A 20336-nucleotide genomic window follows, 5' to 3' on the forward strand; every position below is an offset into this window, starting at 1 on the left:
AGTTTGATTAGACAACATTCCATTACATTACAATGGTGAACATATAATATACAACGTTTCTTAATTTAAGCAAAAGTAATGCTGCTAATGTGCTAAAGCACTACAAGGCCTAATTACTGTTCTTCTAAGAAAGATACATTGGCATTGAGTTTGAGTGAGAAAACACAGGAAAAAAAGCTACGAGAAAACTCTGTCTTACAAGAATATCCTTTCATAATTTTAATCTTGAGTCTCAATAAATAAGCTTTGGAGAGCTTCATAGGTAAGAATGTCAAATAAGAGGGAACTTGGCCAAAAGAGATAATATATACTTTGATACAAATTCATTAGTTGATATAAAGGTTGAAATCAACAATGTAGCAAATAAATTTATGTTTTCAAAGTCTTCAAGTAATAGACTGGATAACAGGCATCTCAAACTGTTCTTTTATCGGAAGCATTTGCTGGGATTTCAGGCTCTCTAAACATTACGGTGTTTACTTGTGCTTGAAAACAATTTTTGTTACTATGTTTATTAGGGATAGGGAGGTTGGCCATTATTTTTGGTACTTTAGTACTTGTCTTCGATGTCATTATAACATTCATCTCTTGAAAAATAATGAGATTGCTCTGGAAATTTTGCTAGGTCTCCAAAATACAGACACACTATGTAGCAAATTAGTTGATATGTGAAAACTGAGAAATGTGGAATAATGTGTATAATAGATCATTTTACGATTATTTTCACTGGTATTGGTAGGTTTTCAACCTAATGGGAACATAACATAATTTGTTCAGGTTTAGTTAACACATTAATTATTATTTGTTTGTAGGGCTAACCAGGTTAGTTGGCCATTGAATTCATTAAATCATAATTGGATTAGACCAGCATGCTTCAGACCTATTCCTGCAATAAGCCTAAGATTGGTGAGAAACCTATAATTCATTTTATCTTGCACATGGTAGGTAAGAAAACTGCAGAGGAAAAGTCAAAGAAGTTGTTAGAATTAAGAATGGATCCTAATTAGCCATTTTACACATCTTTTTCCTTTTTACAATGACTTGAAATATTTTTTCTTTTGACAGCATTGAAACTGAGTAACTGTAATTTTTAATTCATTGAGCATATCTTTATATAATTTTCTTTGGAAAGGCTGAGCGATACACTATATGAGAATAAAAAGTGGTGTAAAATTAGTGGCTATAAAGATTGAAGCATCACAAGCACCTTAGACTGGATTAGGACCTCTCCAAACCATCTTCACACCTTGCACCTTATGCAACATTCACCCACCAAGCTGTCTAACACTACTGCACTTTCACCTTCCTTGCTTACCTAATATTAAGACTGACATTGATTGTGTAACAGAATACATTGCTTCAGTTTTGTTGTGTACGACTAGATAAAACCCTAGAGACAGTACAGTATACACCCACAAAGCTAAACAACACTTCATCTTACAGAGGAGCCAACACTTGGGGAAGCTAAAGTGGCCTGTACAGGTGAAAATTCATGAAACCTTTCATCTTCTTGTAACATATTGTAATACAGTTGTTTTACATTAAAGGAGTGAAAAGAACAAGCTTATACTGAGAGGGGGAAGGGGGGTTGGGGGGGATCAATATAAGACAACCTTTTACTTTTTCAAAACTTAATTATCAAAGAAATATCAATCATGCAAGATCAAACAAATATGCACCACAAGAGGATCACAAGATTTACGTGGAAACCCTTGCGTGAAAAAACATTGGCAAAATATTGCTTATATTAAACCTTGTTACAAATTTCATAGGCACCAATCCACAAGAGACAACAATCCCGTCTTAATGTTTTGTAGACACCAACCCACTGGAGACACCAATCCCCACAATTGAGCGCCAACTCAGCAAAACACCAATCTTCTTATATAAGAGGCACCAACTTCTAACTCTAAAAATCTTCTACAAAATTTTATTATAAATCTCCTCATAAATCTGCTATAATGCTACTCATAAATCTGCTATAGTGCTGTGTATACATTTTCTATGGTGCTGATCATAAATCTACTACAAAGCCCTCATAAAATGTGCCTTCTATATTTTCTCTTTGCTCTCAAATTTGCTAGTGTATATATGATTTGTCTTCTATGTCATCAAATCCTTCTTCACAATCATCCACAACCTGTTTATATCTTCATCAAATGAGGCAACTTCATGAAGAGACATCTTATTTGACAAAGGAGGCAATCCCTTGTTGTAGATGCACCTTTTCAACATGGGCACCCAAATGCAAAGGGGTTGGCCCCATATTTAAATTGTTTATTTGCAAAATAATCCTCCAAAAGCGGTGCTAGAATAGGTCTGCCCACAACAAGAAAAATAATATATTTATTTGAAATTTAAAGTCTTCAAAATAGGCACCAAACACCAAGGAGGGCTGCAAGACATGGGTCGGACCATTAAATTAAAAATTTGTTTGATGCATTTTCAAAACACTAATTGGGTATCAAAATGGATCAGCCCAAGGCAAAGATATTTAATTTAATTTCAACACCTCAATTTGCAGTTGGCCATGGCAAAAGCTTGCTAAGATAAAACTGATTGGTGGTTTTCAGCCATTTACAATTTACTTGAATTTGCCTTTGACATCAATTTGACAACAATTTTCCAACAATCTCCCCCTTTCTCTTCAATGGCAACTTCTCTTAGAAATAATATGTGAATATATAATGCTCCTATCTCTAATGCTCCACCCTTCTCTACTTCTCCCCCTTCGACATCAATGGTAAGGGAATCCTTGGAGCTACAAGATAGTGTAGTTATGAGCTCCCCCTAAATCATATATTGCATCAAAATAAAGGAGATATGACTCCCAACTTTTGTCTAAGGTACTCAAAAGTCTCTTTTAGGATAGGTTTTGTAAAGATGTCAGCTATTTGTTCTTGTGTAGCAATATATTCTAACTTCATCTATTAGTCTGCCACTTGTTCCCTTAAGAAATGATACTTGATTGGAATGTGTATGGTTCAAGAATGTATCACAAGATTCTTTGATATATTGTTTGGACTTGTATTATCCATATGAATATGGATGGTTATATTCTATCTTGATATCTTTCAAGATTTGCTTCATCCAAACACCTATGTGCAACAAGATGTTGTTGCAATATACTCTGCCTCTGTTGTAGATTAGGAAACCAAAGCCTATTTCTTAACCATGAAATAAAACAATTTCCTAAAAAGAATGCATCTCCACTTGTACTTTTTGTCATCCACACTACTAGACCAATCCCCATCAGTGTATGCCGCTAACATGAAATCTTGATTTTTTTGATACCACAATCCAAACTCCAAATACCATTTAAATATTTAAAGATCCTTTTAACCACTTACACATGAGTTTCTTTAGGTGTAGCTTCAAATCTTGCCACCACACCAATTGCCTACATAATATCATGTCTTGAAGTTATTACATATAACAAACTCCTAATCATTGATCCATAATGTGTTTGATTAGCATCAAAAGATTCGTCATCTTTATTCAACTTGCATCCTGTGACCATGGGTGTACTCACTTCATTAACATTTATTTAATGTACTTGGTCTGTGAAAGAAGTATTCTATCTAATTGAGACTTTGTAGCCAAAAGGAAGAAAAATAACTCACCAAATTGCAAAGTCTTGGCACATCTCATCATTGCTACCCAAAAATGATGTCATTCAAATAAACTAGAACAATTAACTGATGATCAACTTTAATTTTGATACTTTGTTGTAGATACTTATCCAGTCTTGAGTACCAAGCCCTAGGGGCTTGTTTCAATCCATAAAGTGCTTTCTGTAATCTAAATACATAGTCCTTATTCTCCGATAGAATGATCCCTTTAGGCTGCTCAATATACAATTCTTTTAAGTTTCCATTCAAAAATGATGATTTGACATGCATTTGTTAGACTTTGAATTTTTTTAAACTAGCCAATGCTAAGAACATCCTTAAAGCCTTAAGATGAGCAACAGGAGCAAATGTTTCTTTGAAACCAATACCCTCGACTTGAGCATATTAATCTTGCCTTGTTCCTCACAACTTCACCATTCTCATTTACTTTGTTTCTATTGATGTGTTTTTTACGACACCTCAAACACAAAAAAAAATACCAAGTATTCTATCCTCTCTCGAATAAGGAAACCTCGAATGCTAAGCTTTTGTGATCAAACAAGGTGACCCCAAGGTTTACAATGTGAACAATCAACTTTAAATTGGGGATAGACTTAGGGTATAGATGTGATATGCTGGTTCACACAAAGGGACCTACACAATTGTTCTAGGATTCTATTAATTCCTTCTCAAAATGACTTATGATTTTGCAATAGGGCTCTTTTCAACTAAATCTATGAAAGTTCTTTGAAATAAAATGCAAAAAGATGAAGTTTAGGAGTCTAATCTATCTCTAACAATGCAAGAAATTGTTGATAACTTAGTGAAACCAAATCACACTTTTCTTCGCCATTGGGAACAACTACACAAATATGATGCAATCTTCTAAGGAATTGCAAATGATTTTCAAATCACCCACACACATTAACACCAAAGACAATGCGAATCAACGAGCGTAATTCAATTGAGGTTAGCTTTAATGGAGTTCAATCTAACCATGCACTGCAACTTGCAATCAACAAATTCAAAATGGTATAAACATGTAGGTTTCACCATGAATCAACAACAATATCTTCCATTCAACTAACTTCATGTAAACAACTCTTTATCTAACTTGAGAAATAGGAAACCATGCTAACACCCAAAACGACACAAAAGCTCACCAAGCTTCAATGAGTTTGTATTTATTTTGGCACTATCTCGGCAAAAATTTCACAAAAGTCTCTTTCTACAAATGAAATGAGCAAATCTTATATAGAGCTCTTATTACAAATTAAGGACCAAGATTGATTTGAAATCAATGGCCAAGATTATTCAAAGCAACCCTAATTAGGGTTAGTTACAACTAACTACCTAATATCCTAACTGTTGACGTGTCTAAAGTCACATCGTTGCAACTCTATCCGGCCAACGCAAAATAGAATGATCTCGTCGAGTATCATATCCTCTCTTGTATAAGGAAGCCCTAATGCTTCTTTTAATCGATCAAAGGGGACAACCTCAAGGTTCCAAATGTCATTTCTTGACTGCGAGATAACTCAACGGTCGATGTGTTTTGCTGGGAGCACAAGGGACCTTACGTTTTGCAACAAGTTGGTCCGTATCTGATTCTTGAACTGGGAAATAAAAGCAAAAGAGAAGGGTTTAGGAGACCTAAGATTAACAAGACCGGTATGCAAGTAGACGGATTCAACATAACCAATCCTTGCTTGGTCAAAATGGCTCACAACCTCGCAGGAACGGTGCAATCTTCAAGGGGACTTGGAAGGTTTTCAGACTGCAAATGCATGGCTAAGCACCCAATTTTGGCACAGCTTAGACGGACACCTGCAATTGAACTAAGCACGATTTAAAGGCTCAAGCTAACCATACAAAAGGATACACAATCAGCATATCCTCAATGGTATGAGCCCGAATCCATCAAATACCTGCACACCAAAAGAAAGATCTATCTAAATTGCTGAAGGAAACCATGCAAACAGAAGAAAACCAAGATAACAAACACCATTCTTTAATGTTCATATATTGATTTTAACTGCGCTTGCAACAATTTTTGCAACATTTCTATGCTGCTACTAAAATCTAACTTTCTACAAAACTCTAACCTATTCTAACTGCCTAAAAATCTAACAGTCTGACCCTAAAAATCTAACCATAATCTAACCCTTTACAAAAGACAGGCCTCTACCTTTTATAGAATTTACATATTGAATCAGAGGCTAGGATGGGCTGCATCCAACAACTGCAATCCGCCTTCTAGAACCTTGGCAGCCTTTACCCATGCCTACTCACTTCTCAGTTATCCACCCAACCACCTTCTCAACTACCTATCCATGTTTGGCATTAATTCGGTCCTCCTGTGTAATGTCCCCACTTTGAAATATAATTTTATAATAAATAATAATAATAAAATTAAAATATTAAAAATTAAATTATAATATAAAGAATATAATTAAATATAATTAATTAAAATTTAATTAAGTTAATGAATGGTTAAAAGACATGGAAGGAAAATTTGTGACTTCCTCAACAATAAGATATAAAAGGGAGAAGAGAACCAATAATGAAGAGTTGCACACTTTCAAAGGGTGTTAATGATGAAAGGGTGCGTCTCTTACCAAAGGGCATACATGATGAAGAGGTATGACCTCTCCCTCACATTGAGAGATATAAAGAAAAAGGAATCAAAGTATCCAGTAACATCACCATCGATCAGATCATATCAAATCTGTTATTAAGTTATAGGCAGTAACATCCTTGTTCTTGGTGGTATGCATGGGATGTGTTTAATAAGTATGCTTAATATATGAAGCCCAATAATGTTCTTATGCGGAAATGATAGTAATATTAATATGGACTGCAATATGTATGACAGTCATACGTAATTTCACATATATATTCATAATACATAAGAAATATTTATACTTATAGTCTAAATCATGTTATTACTGTCTGTATTTAAGAAGATGGGAATGAGATGTTCCAAAGAGGGGCAGTCTAAATCCAAGCAATAGGTTAAATCCCAAGATAGGGTGGGGATCAGTGACCCATAAGCCTTGAGGGTATAGACCCAAGATAGGTAAGGGCTTGGATCTGTAAACTTTGAGGGAACCTATTGTAGTTAGTCTCTAAGCGCTTTGGTAACATACGCAAACCCTTCTCCCTTCTCCCCTAAAATAGAAGTAGTAGCAAGGTTTGATATCTATATTAAGAACTATGATTAATGACATTAATCATCTAATGAAGAAAATAGATAAGCACTTGATAATAACTAATTAAAGAATATCAATCAATTTTAATATATTGAAATAGATCAGGTATGGGACATTACATCCTGGTAGTTGGGAATAACTGTCCACAACTGACCTGTGTTCCACTTTGTTTCAAAATATCTTGAGCGGGACCCACAGGCAGCTTTACATTAAACAATTTCAATTATTTAAACAGAATTTATGGAATTAAATCCAGTTGTGCATTTATGAGTTTGCACACTTGGTAGCATTTTGTGTTCTTGGTCTTCAGTCTGGCTGGAGGACTCTAACTTTGTTGTTCATGGTGGCGTGCTTCCCAATGCTTCATCGTTGATCCTGCACTCTGCATCCTCTTCTCCAGCTTCCAGTGCCTAGCTTTGATCTTGTGTTAAGTTGTCACTTTAGCCCCTCCCGATGTCATTTTCCTGTGAACAATCAATTTCACCTTTAATCAATCAATTTGAAAAATTAATTAAATTAATTTGACAAATATTATATTTTATTTAATGTCTGGCTTCGTCTCAGTGGAGTTCGAGCTTTGAGAAGCTCTTTGTGAAATGTATCTTTTAAATGTCTCTCTGCAAATGTGAAATCCGATCCTTCGTCTTGATTCGCTCTCCAATTTAGACAAAATTCAGGCCTGAGAGGTGAACTGCGAGATGTTAAGTGTAAGCCTTTTTCTTTTTCTTTTTTTTAAAAAGCATATCCAATTTCGAACGCTTCACCTAAAATGTGAGATTTTGGCTTTCCATTTTAACACCACCCTTGTGAAATTTCGTGTGATTTTACCTTTTTAATCACCTAAGTCTTGGAATTTCGAGCATACTGGGGGGTTTTGAGAGATTTACTTTTTAGGTTATAAGCCCTTTTGGCATTTTCGAGTTCAATAGGTGAAATGAGGGACGATCTTTAACTTATCTTTATTTTAAATCACAATGTTTGTTTATTGCGAATTTCGGGCCGCAAAGGCCTTTTACAAGATTTCGACTTTCAAGTTAAAAGGCTCTCCTTTCGAATTTCGAATTTCAGCTAATTGAGCCAATTTGTGCGATTTGTCTCTCTTTCAAAATGACTAAAAGTGTCGATTTTTATTCCCCTTTTTGCTTACGGCTTTTTAGCTTTGGATTTTCGGCTTACTAAGGCAAATTGCACGACTTTAGTCTTTCATTTTCGGCCTTTTGAAGAAGACGCGCGATTTTCAGGTTCCTAGGTCGAAATGCGAACTAATGACTTACCTATCATTCTCGGCTCAATGCAACCTAGACATTTTCGGTTAAATGGGGGGCTTTTCGCGATTTAGAGCTCTTACTCTATTTTTGGCCTAAATGCTGGTTCTGCACGAATTTGGTTTTCATTAACTTTTTCAGTATTTTGAATCATTTTGAGAGATTTTATACTCTCTGTTCTTTTTGGCCAAATGAGCAACTTTGTGGACTTTAATGATTTTCGGCCTACATGACAATATTGCGAGATTAACCCTTTTCGACTCTTTGAAGCCTTTTGCGCAATTTGGGAAGTTTGGTGATTTTCGGCCTAGAGAGCGACTTTGTGTGCGATTTTGAACTTAGACGCCCTCCCTCTCTTTTTCGGTTTATGAAGCCTAAAACGCGAACTTGGGAGAACATTGCATTTCGGCACTTTAAGCCAATTTTTAAAGGTTTAAGTGTTTTTTCGGCCTTAGAGGTCGAATCTGCAAATTTGGGCTTTGTTATGGTTTTTGTAATGTCCCTTTCTCCACAGTGATTAGTTCAGTGGTCCATTGGCCTATAGCGGAGACCCATAGGCTATTTGGAAAGGAGAACTAGGGTTTCCAACTTTTGTGGAGTTCTGCTCGAGCTTTTTAGAGTTTACTAGGAGGGAATTCTTCAATTCTATCTATGGTTTCCTTCTGGGTTTTTCATGAGCTCCAAGGTGGCAGAACATGCATTTGATTCTTTGGTGAAGCGAGAACTTACTATTTTTAGTAAGTTAGGGTTTGGCTGTTTGGATGATGTTGTATTATTGAGCTTTCCAAGCTCTTTCTTTGGGTGCGAAGATCATGTTTTTCGGAGGAGTATTCCATGACTTTCTATTTTTAGTAAGTGGCAGTATTGAGCAATTCTATTTTAGCAGTTTGGACAGGGTCATGTTCCTATAGCAGTTCAGTGGTCTTCATTGCTCAACTTCATCCTGGATTTTGTCGATAATCAGTATTGGAGTCATAAGTGATTTAACTAAATATTATTTCCTTATCCTAAGGTTTAATATTTAATTATTTTAAAACTGATTAATGATATATTGGGCAGCTTAGGAAAAGACATTTATATCTAATATCAATGTTATATTTCCCTAAGTTAGGCGTTGAAATTTGGAGAATGCATTAAGTTATTGTTGAAGACTTAGGCAAGTTCGAACTTGTTTAATTATTGGTTAAAATGAAACTTGGGCGCCCGCCTTGGGAAATGGAATGAAATGTCATTTGGATCCCATATGTTAGTGAAATGAAATGAAATTTCGAGAGGTGAATTTGTCAGCATTTACATTTGAATTTCAGAGGGAAAAAACTATAAATACAACTGCTTGGTCTTCCATTTGGATATCTTGAAAAATTGCATCGTTCTGCTATTAGTTTGGCAATTGAAATTTGAGCTTCGAAGTGAGCCTTCCTAGCTAAGTGCAGTTTCGTACTTGCAAGACAGTACCTAGCTATTTTACCTGTCCTTTCAGTGATATTTGCGAGTTTGTTGAAGTGTGGAATTGTTGGTTATGCTGTAATTTGAGTATTGGTGTGTTTTCAGGCTGCAGGGGAAGTCATGGCTGAAGCATATTTTCATTCATAAGTCTCTGTGTGACCTCCTACTGCTTCTAGGTATTGGCTCCTTACTTTTCGATGTCCTAGGCGATTCTTCCTGTAAGTTTGCATTGGTTTTCATGGTGTATTGAAATTTATCTTGCAAAGCAAACTTATGCTTTGGTACGCCCTATGTTGGAGGTGCTTTGGGTTGTGTGTCTTGGGTTTGGGGCATTGTTAGTTGTTGTTTATCTATTCTATCCTTATCGCCTTCTTTGTATCTTTCATTTGCATCTATTATAGGGGTTTCCTGTTGAGTATAGAGAAAGATATGAGTGATTTGGTGGGTTTTCAGCTTGCTGTTATAAAAGTACAGATTTCCAGAAGATGGTGTTTGGGTGTGCCTTTCGTAGTGTGAGTAGGTTAGTTGATTTGAGAGTGATTTAAGGTGTTTTTGGGTGAGTTTGGAGAGGGAATTGAGCATTTCTTAGTTTCTTGAAGCTGCTGGTCTGTGTGTTATTGATCCTAGGATTTCATAAATTCATGTTGAAGGATCTTTTGGGAGTTGGTAACTGTTTGAAAAAATTTATCAGCATTGGACAACATTACTTCTCTATTCTATCTCTCTATTTTATATTGTAAAGTTAAGTAGTAGTACTACTAACCATTTCTAGATTGTAAGCATTCCCACTGGAAAGTGGAAGAGGCTGGCTTGCCGCCTATATTTTGATATTTGTTACTTAGTCCTCCCGCTGCATAAGCGGTTGAGTGATATCTGTTTGTAATGGTCCTCATGCTGCATAAGCGGTTGAGTGATGTTTCTTGTAATGATCCTCCTGCTGCATAAGCAGCTGAGTTGAGCTTGTTTGGTGTGTTCAATCCTCCCGCTGAAACATTGCAGTTGAGTAATTTGTGTTTTGGGAGTGTTGTTCTCTTGGCTGATTTACCGCCAAGCTTCTTGATTCACCCGCTGGATAAGCCGAAGGGGCTTGCTTGCCACCCATTATTGTATTCAGCACTTCGGCAGATTATTACTAACGATCCCCTGCTACCGTATGCTCTCACCCTCCCAGTCTGGGCTCTCGGTGATCAAAAGGTGTAGGGTTCCCTTCAGTTGTTTGGATTTCATTATTCTAACCCTAACAGGTGATTGGTGTGATTGTAATCTTGCTATCGATAAATAAATAAAAAATTAAGGGGAATATTACTTATTGCATTCAAGAGGAGTATGATGAATCAGGTAATGGAGGAGCTTGATTGCATTTAGGAGTATGATCTTGTTCTTTGACCCCAAAGATCTGAAAGAGTGATTTTGGAGCAGAAGAATGTTTGAGTGGAGCATGACTCTGATAGTAATCAGCAGGTTGATAGTCCGTTGTTTGATACAGATGCTAATTGGACATTTGTTAATCCACTTTTCAAGTTTGATGTGGGAATTCCTTTTGACTTCAGTGATGAGGGTGGATCACATTGCAGAGCTTGGGATCTAGGTGCAATTTGCAACCATGAGATATTGTTTCAAAATTGGAGCATTGAAAATGCATACTCTTGGGCATCTTCTTTGGAAAAGAATGGATCAGATTTTCAGATTTGGGCTTGCTGATTGGTTGCAAATTAACCACTTCACTTTATGGTTTTCTCTCATTCAGGGGAGTTGGTGCAATTTCTTTGGTCGTGCAAGTAATGGCTTTCAATTGGAGATTGCTTGGGGAGATATGTTGTGTAGTTTGATTGTGAGTTCTGTAGACTTTATTTCCTATTGCCCAGGCTTGTGATAGATAGTGGCATTGTTGATATTGATTACTCAAAGATTTATGGGCATGAGATGCTGCACAGTAGTGATGTCAGTCCTTCAACATTTTTCAATCTGAGCATCATGGATGGTAACATTTTAGAGTTACAAGGGAGGTTAGTGCAATTTTGGCGTGATGTTTTCATTGATGTCATCAGAGTGGCGCAACATCAGCATGGTGGGTTCTTCTTGAGACGAGCATGGGACCCTGGGATCGTACTTGCTTTGGTGCGGATCAGTTTAAAATTTTTGGGAGTTGTGATGGTATTGCTTGAGGACAAGCAATTTTGGGAAGGGTGGATTGTAATGTCCCCTTCTCTGCAGTGATTAGTTCAATGGTCCATTGGCCTATTCTGGAGACCCGTAGGCTATTTGGAAAGGAGAATTAGGGTTTCCAACTTTTGTGGAGTTCTTCTCATGCTTTTTAGGGTTTACCAAGAGGGAATTCTTCAGTTCTGTCTATGGTTTCCTTCTGGGTTTTTGATGAGCTCCAGGGTGGCATAACATGCATTTGATTCTTTGGTGAAGTGAGAATTTACAATTTTTAGTAAGTTAGGGTTTGGCTGTTTGGATGATGTTGTCTTACTAAGCTTTCCAAGCTCTTTCTCCGGGTGCAAAGATCATGTTTTTCGGAGGAGTATTCCATGACTTTCTATTTTTAGTAAGTGACAGTATTGAGCAATTCTATTTTTAGCAGTTCGGACAGGGTCCTGTTCCTGTAGCAGTTCAGTGGTCTTCATTGCTCAGCTTCATCCTAGATTTTATTGATAATCAGTATTGGAGTCATAAGTGATTTAATTAAATATTATTTCCTTATCCTAAGGTTTAATATTTAATTATTTTATTACTGATTAATGATATATTGGGTGACTTAGGAAAAGACATATTTATATCTAATATCAATGTTATATTTCCCTAAGTTAGGCGTTGAAATTTGGAGAATGCATTAAGTTATTGTTGAAGACTTAGGCAAGTTTGAACTTGTTTAATTATTGGTTAAAATGCAACTTGGGCGCCCACCTTGGGAAGTGGAATGAAATGTCATTTGGACACCATATGTTAGTGAAATGAAATGAAATTTGGAGAGGTGAATTTGTGAGCATTTACATTTGAATTTCAGAGGGAAAAAACTATAAATACAAGTGCTTGGTCTTCCATTTGGATATCTTGAAAAATTGCATTGTTATGTTGTCGGTTTGGCAATTGAAATCTGAGCTTCAAAGTGAGCCTTCCTAGCTAAGTGCAGTTTCGTACTTGCAAGACAATACCTAGTTGTTTTACATGTCCTTTCAGTGATATTTGCGAGTTTCTTGAAGTGTGGAATTGCTGCGTTCTGCTGTAGTTCAAGTATTGGTGTGTTTTCAGGCTGCTAGGGAAGTAATGGCTGAAGCATATTTTCATTTACTGCTTCTGGGTATTGGCTCCTTGCTTTTCGATGTCCTAGGCGATTCTTCCTGTAAGTTTGCATTGATTTTCGTGGTGTATTGAAATTTATCTTGCAAATCGAACTTATGCTTTGGTATGCCCTGTGCTGGAGGTGCTTTGGGTTGTGTGTCTTGTGTTTGGGGCATTGTTAGTTGTTGTATATCTATTATATCCTTATCACCTTCTTTGTATCTTTCATTTGCATCTAGTTTGGGGGTTTTCCGTTGAGTATAGAGAAAGATATGAGTGATTTGGTGGGTTTTCAACTTGCTCTCATAAAATTACAGATTTCCAGAAGTTGGTGTTTAGGAGTGCCTTTCGTAGTCTGAGTAGGTTAGTTGATTTGGGAGTGACTTGGGGTGCTTTGGGTGAGTTTTGGAGAGAAAATTGAGAATTTCTTAGTTTCTTGAAGTTGCTGGTCTGCGTGTTATTGATCCTAGGATTTCATAAATTCATGTTGAAGGATCTTTTGGGAGTTAGTAACTGTTTGAAGAAATTTATCAGCATTGGACAGCATTACTTCTCTATTCTATGTCTCTATTTTATATTGTAAGGTTAAGTAGTAGTACTACTAACCATTTCTGGATTGTAAGCAGTCCCGTTGGAAAGTGGAAGAGGCTGGCTTGCCGCCTATATTTTGATATTTGTTACATGGTCCTCCCCATGCATAAGCGGTTGGGTTGAGCTTGTTTGATGTGTTCAGTCCTCCCGCTGAAACATTGCGGTTGAGTGATTCATGTTTTGGGAGTGTTGTTCTCTTGGCTGGTTTACTGCCAAGCTTCTTGATTCACCCGTTGGATAAGCGGAAAGGGGCTTGCCGCCCATTATTGTATTCAACACTTCGGCAAATTATTACTAACAATCCCCTGCTACCGTATGCTCTCACCCTCCCAGTCTGGGCTCTCGGTGATCAAAGGGTGTAGGGTTCCCTTCAGTTGTTTGGATATCATTATTCTAACCCTAACGGTTGATTGGTGTGATTGTAATCTTGATATTGAAAAATAAAAAAAAATTAAGGGGAGTATTACAGTTTTCGGCTCATAGAGCCATTTTGCAAACTTCGGGCTCTAAGACAAGAATGCGCGACAGTTTTCCTTTTTGGATTCTTAAACTATTTTGTGAGTTTTAGTGATTTGGAGGTTTTGTTATTTTCGGCTTAGAGGCCGATTTTGGAGAACTTTGTCGAACCTGTACTTCGGCCTTAGAGGCCGATTTGAGAGTCTTTTATCATTTTTGACTCAAGAAGCCTATTTGCGTGATTCTCATTTTTTCTGATTTTCGAGCAAATGAGAGGATTTCGCGAAGTATACTTCGGGATCACATCAGCACTGGAAATGGCTCGGGAGACTTAGGCATTCAAGAGAAAATACGTGATTCCTTTCTTGCTCCCATCAAGGTTTTTCCTCAGCGATTTGAAGGCGTCTGAGAGTGATCACGTCATGCTCCTTTCGAGATTTTCTCAGTATGTTCGTAGAAGTAGTATCAAATGGTAAACCCCCTGCGCTGGTCAATGTCATGGTTAAATTCAAGGCTTTGTTGATTTTGGCTTCACACCGAACTTTCTTCTCTGGACAAACATAAGAAAGGGGGGTCCCCTGTCCGGGATAGGGGTGTGTATGCGACACGCACAACACTAACTTTTATTAAATACCAACTAATGGAAAATAAAACATCCTCATTGGCACAAAATGCAAGGAACAAGAACAAATAGAAAAATCTATGCCACCTAAGACTATAACAAACTATCATCTAGGATGATATGCCCCTTATCCTTTTCCTTGATAGAAAATGCAATGAATCTCAACATGATGATATCGATCTCTTCCATTGGTGCACTTGGCGCAACTTCCACCTTATACTCCATGAACGCCAAGTCAGTTGTACATGTGCCAAACGTCTTTTCCCATTCTGATCCTTGATCATGAACAAAGTTCACAAAAATCATGAATAAGCATCCTCGAAATGATCCTCTGAAATTGATCTTGTTGCCTTGAAGAAGATAGCTTTCATTTATCTTTCAACTAATTCAATTCCATATCCTTCTCATCAATCACTTCCCCTCCAAGAACAACCTTCGCTGCAATGAGGATCCTATCATGAATTCCTTGATCATGGTGCTTAACTTATTGTAATCCTCTTTGGTTTTCTCAAAAATTTCCATTCTTGCCATCAATGCAAAGTACCATCTGTGAAAGTCACAAGCCTGATTTACCTCCATCACACATCCTTCCACCAAAGTTTGCTTAGGAATATCCATGTAATGTCCCCTTCTCAATGATGTGCTTTCAGTAGTCCATTGGCTTATTCCAAAGACCCGTAGGCTATGTGGAATGGAGAATTACGGTTTCAAATGTTGGTGAAGCGAGAACTTACTATTTTTAGTAAGTTAGGGGTTGGCTGTTTGGATGATACTCTCTTAGTGAGCTTTCCATGCTTTGTCACTGGGTGCGAAGATCATGCTTTTCGGAGGAGTAATTCATGACTTACTATTTTTAGTAAGTGGCAGTATGGAGCATTTCTACTTTTGGTAGTGGAGAGGGTCCTAATCCTGCAACAGTTCTATGGTCTTCTTTACTCCGCTTCATCCTGGTTTTGTTGACGATCAGTATGATAAGTGATTTTATTAAATATTATTTCCTTGTTCTAAGGTTAATATTTAAATATTTGTATTTACTGATTAAATGTTTTGAGGATGACTTAGGGGAAAATAATTATTTGATATCAATATGTTATTTTCCTAAGTCAATGGCGTAATATGTGGTGGCAATTTGGAAGGATAAAACATCTCATGTTTTATATTTTTTATGTTGCAAAAAAACGTCACCAAAGGTAAAGTTCGAACTTTTCCTAGGAAGAAGGGAAGTGGGCGCCATGTTGGGTGGAAACTTGAAATGAAATGAAAGGAGTTTGAGTTGAGTTTGAGCACCATTTGCATTTGAATATGGGGAGCATGAAGTTATAAACATGAGCCTTGGGCTCTCATTTTGCCATCTTGAAAATTTGCATTGTTATGCTGTTGGATTGGCGTATGAACTTTGAAGCTTCGGAGTGCGACTCCCTAGTATTACCAGTTTCGTACTTGAGATATAGTACCTAGCTGAGTGGTGTATACTTGTGACATTTTCAATGCATATTTCAGTATTTTCGAAGTGTGGTGTGTTTTCTGGAGTTGTTGGTTTCCCTATGGCTGAAGCAAGTTTTCGATCATACCTCCCTACCTGAGCGACTGGTCATTCTGGGTACTAGCTCAAACCTTCTTTATGCTATTGGCAATATATCTTGTAAGTTTGTAGCACCATATTTTGAGTTTTAGATTTTATATTGCAAATCGAAATATTCTAGCTAGGCGTGGGTTTTGGTGAGTGCATTGGGATGCGTGTAGGGTGTTTTGGAGTGTTCGGTAGCTCTTCTTTGGGTTGTTCTTAGTTGCTGCTTGTCTAGTGTTGGTTTGGGAGTGATTTGGGGTGAATTGAAGGAGATTTGAGTGAGATATGAGCAATTTAGTGAGTTTATGGGTTGCTAGTTATACATTTCCAGCCTGCTATTTTTGGTATTGAGTTAGTTTGATGATCATAATCTCATGTGTTCAGCAATATACTTCTACTCTCTCTTTCCTCTCTATTATAAGGTTAAGTAGTAGTACTACTAACCATTCTGGATTGCATTCTTCATATCCCGTTGAAAAGTGGAAGAGGCTGGCTTGCCGCCTGTATCTGATATTTTGTAATTCAGTCCTCCCACTGCATAAGCGGATGAGTGATGTTGGTTGTAATGATCCTCCCACTGCATAAGCGGATGAGTGATATTGATTGTAATGATCCTCCTACTGCATAAGCGATCGAGTTGAGTTGTTTTGTAATTTTGTCCTCCCACTGAAATATTGCGGTAGAGTGATTTGTGTTTGAAGTATTGTTCTCTTGGCTGGTTTATCGCCAAGTTCCTTGCTTTCCCGCTGGATAAGCGGAAGGGGTTGGCTTGCCGCCTGTTATTGTATTTTAGCAGTTTATCTCTAACGATTCCTTGCTACCACATGCTCTCACCCTCCCAGTCTGAGCTCTCGATGATCAAAAAGTGTAGGGTTCCCTCCAGTTGTTTGGATTTCATTATTCTAACTCTAACGGGTGATTGGTGTGAACATGATATTGCTCTGAAAAAACAAAAAAAAATTAGTGGAATATTATAGTGGTATCAAAGTTGGTTTTCCTGCCAACCTATGAGTTTTAGAGGGGTCAAAGTTCTCCATGAGTGACAGAGACGTTCGTTACTACAACAGAGAACAAAAGAGACAACAGTTTCAAATTCCTATAGTGCCGGAAGAAGATACCTTTTCAGAGGTATTGAGAAACAGAGGGAAAGAAGTGGATTCTACAGATTCAGTGGATTCAATGGTAGATAAGGCTACAGAATAGAATGAGGCACCTGATAAGAAGGCTGAGAGACAATTCAATGCCATGATGGATATGATGTCTCAATTGCTGGCCAAACTTAACCAGAATGTTGTTAGGGCCCCTAATCAACCTAACAATGGACCGGAAGCCAGTACTTCTAATGCTCCTGTAGGAAATGGAAATGGGAGTAACAATGGGAGCAACAATGGAGGTTCAACCTCGAGACCTCTGCAACCTGTCTTCCTACCAAGAGAAGCACAACAAGCTGAAATTGAGATACCTACAGCTGATGAAATAAGGAACAGCTATATGGAGTATGCTTCTCTCCCTAGAGAGATCCGAGATATCCTCACCCTGGATCAGTTCATGAATCAGAAAATGAAGCGAGGAAGGAGGAATGACAACAAATTTTATGCCCCAAGAAATTATCAACAAGCTCCTGGAAGGGTGACTCTAGCACATTTTGATGGGAGCACTAAGAGAACAGCTAGAGCATGGGTGCAGAAGTTGGACAATTACTTGTCCTTGAGGCCTATGCCTGAAGAAGACGCCATCAAGTTCGCTACTTTGCACTTGGATGGAGTGGCCCACGAATGGTGGTACCATGGGTTGGTCAACCTTGGTCATAACTTGATCACCACATATGCTGATTTCACCAACAAGCTCATTGAAAGGTTTGATACCAAGGACCCGGAGGTGAAATTTAGAGAACTTGCTCAACTCAAACAGCAAGGTTCTTTGGACACTTTCATAACTGAGTTTCAAAGTCTTTCAATTATGGTTAGCAGCATCTCAAAAAAGAGGTTGGTGGTCCTATTTACTGAGGGACTAGAAGAACCATTGAAAGGTTGGGTAAAAGCCTTTGACCTGCCCACCTTGATTGATGCAATCAAGAAGGCTCGAAGCATGGAGTTGGCTGGCCCAAAGAAGAAATTTCAGTCCAAGACTTTCCCTTTCCGAAAGGATAAGAAGAAGTTTACAAATCGGACCAAGAAGTTTCCTTCACGAATGGATGATGAGCTCTGTCAAGAGCTTCGGAGGAAGAATCTTTGCTATTGTTGCGGAGAACCTTGGACCCCAGGGCATAGGTCTCATGGGAAGGGCAATTTGCATCAAATGGAGTGCTATTCTGCAGATGGATCAGTATCTGAAATGTCAAAACAGAAGACTGAAATTGAGGACAGCGAGTATGAAGAGGCTCCTGAAGGGCCTGAAATCGAGTCAGAAGACAGAGGAGTGGTTTCTCAACTCTCGAGCATTCACAAGAATGAGTCCTTAGGGTTCGGTGTGTGATAGGAGAACACCGTGTCATTGCTCTCATTGACACAGGAGCGACTGATAATTTTATTGATGAGAGAATTGTTGCAAAGAGGGGGCTAGTGGCAAAGGAAGTGGAAAGCTTCAAAGTCATGGTGGCGGATGGCTCCACTATATCTTGCAACCGGATGATTTCCAACATGTCTCTAAAGTTGGGAAACCATGAAATTAGAAATGATTTTTTTGTGGTTAGCATTGGTGGGACTAATGATGCGGTCCTCGAGATTTAGTGGTTGAGATCTCTTGGCGAGATCACATTAAATTTGCAAACCATGGAGCTGAAATTCATGTCTGATGGGAAGAAGGTGGTATTGAGAGGAATGTCAAATGGTGGTCTTAGAGTTGTTTCATTGAAGAGGATGGAGAGGCTGATCCGCCATAACCAAGTGGAGTGGGCAGCAGAGTGTTTGATAATGCCGTCAAATCCATTGGAAGACAAGGGCAGTTACTAAGCAAACATTCAAGCATTGATCACAAACAAAAGTAAGGTCCTTGGGAAGCCATATCTTGGTAGATCTCCTGAGATCATGGTCATGCCTTCCAAATCATTAGAGGAGAATCGAAGCTATCCCGAAGACATCCAGGCTTTGATAACCAACAAAAGTAAGGTGTTTGAGAATCCACCACCTGGTAGACCTCCCGAAAGAGGTGCAGAACACATCATTGAGCTTAAAGGAGGAGCTAAGCCGGTTATGACTACTCCATATCGATACCTGTTGATGTGTTTTTCATGCACATGCAAACACAGAATAAAATACCAAGGTATCTTATCCTCTCATGAACAAATTTTCCTTGAATGCTGAAGATTTCGCCTAAGGATCATTCGAGAAAACTCCAAGGTTCTTATATGTAGGGTCTCTACGTATGGATAAGCTCTTGTGGTATGATGTGATTATGCTAGAATCACAAGGGGACTTACATTTGACTGCCTGAGCGTTTAATTTGCTGGAACTTGAATCATATCTGCTAGCTGGAAGATAAAGAAATGGCAAAAGATACAAGGTTTGGAGAATTTAATCTAAGACCTAGAATGCAAGAAGATGGATGAACGACTAGGTGGAGTCCTACTAGGCTAGGTCTCACAATCAAACTGAACAATTCAACACCAGCTCAGTGCGATCTTCTAGGGTAGTTTTGAAGATGTTCAAATCATTACTGTCAAACACTGATCATCATTCAAGTTAATGCATGAACAATAGACGTGTAATGACTTGAGATTAAGCTCATTCTATGTCATTTGACCACGCAGGGCGCACTTACAATCAGCAAGAGGCTAGTGGTTTGGACTAGGTGGATTCCACGTGAGTGCATTCAACAATTTTTCTCCATTCAATCTAATTATCTACCATCTAAAATTGAAGATTCAACAAGAAACCATGCATATTGCAAGAAAGAACACATTTCACCTTAACTTCAATGAAAATGGAGTTCATTTACAATTTAGGCAACAATTTCATGCCTTCTCCTAATCTACTCTAATTGCTATTCTATTTGCTATTAATCACTAGCTATTCTAACCTCTATGAACTAACTCTTAACCTTTACAAATGAAGAGCCAGAGCTTTATATAGAGAGCTCCTTACATTTCAATGGTTCTAATTGATTTACAATCAATGGCTAGGATTACAAGATAAAAAACCTAATTAGGGTTTGTTATAACAAACTCCTTCAGCCAATGATAAAATTACATTTCATGAGAATGGACCAATTGATGTCAGGGGTAGGTGCCTCGTAGTTTGTGTTATCACTAGTGAGTCAGGTACATTGAATCTGGACATGCTG

The 20336-nt window shown here is 37.9% G+C and overlaps 1 protein-coding gene across 2 annotated transcripts in view; it reads right to left on the reverse strand.

The window, feature by feature from the left end:
* Window positions 1–20336, reverse strand: part of LOC131076832 (protein LOW PSII ACCUMULATION 1, chloroplastic) — a 177936-nt gene that overhangs the window by 76395 nt on the left and 81205 nt on the right. The window lies entirely within an intron of this gene.

The sequence above is a fragment of the Cryptomeria japonica genome, chromosome 9, assembly GCF_030272615.1.
Source record: "Cryptomeria japonica chromosome 9, Sugi_1.0, whole genome shotgun sequence".
NCBI classification, from domain to species: Eukaryota; Viridiplantae; Streptophyta; class Pinopsida; order Cupressales; family Cupressaceae; genus Cryptomeria; species Cryptomeria japonica.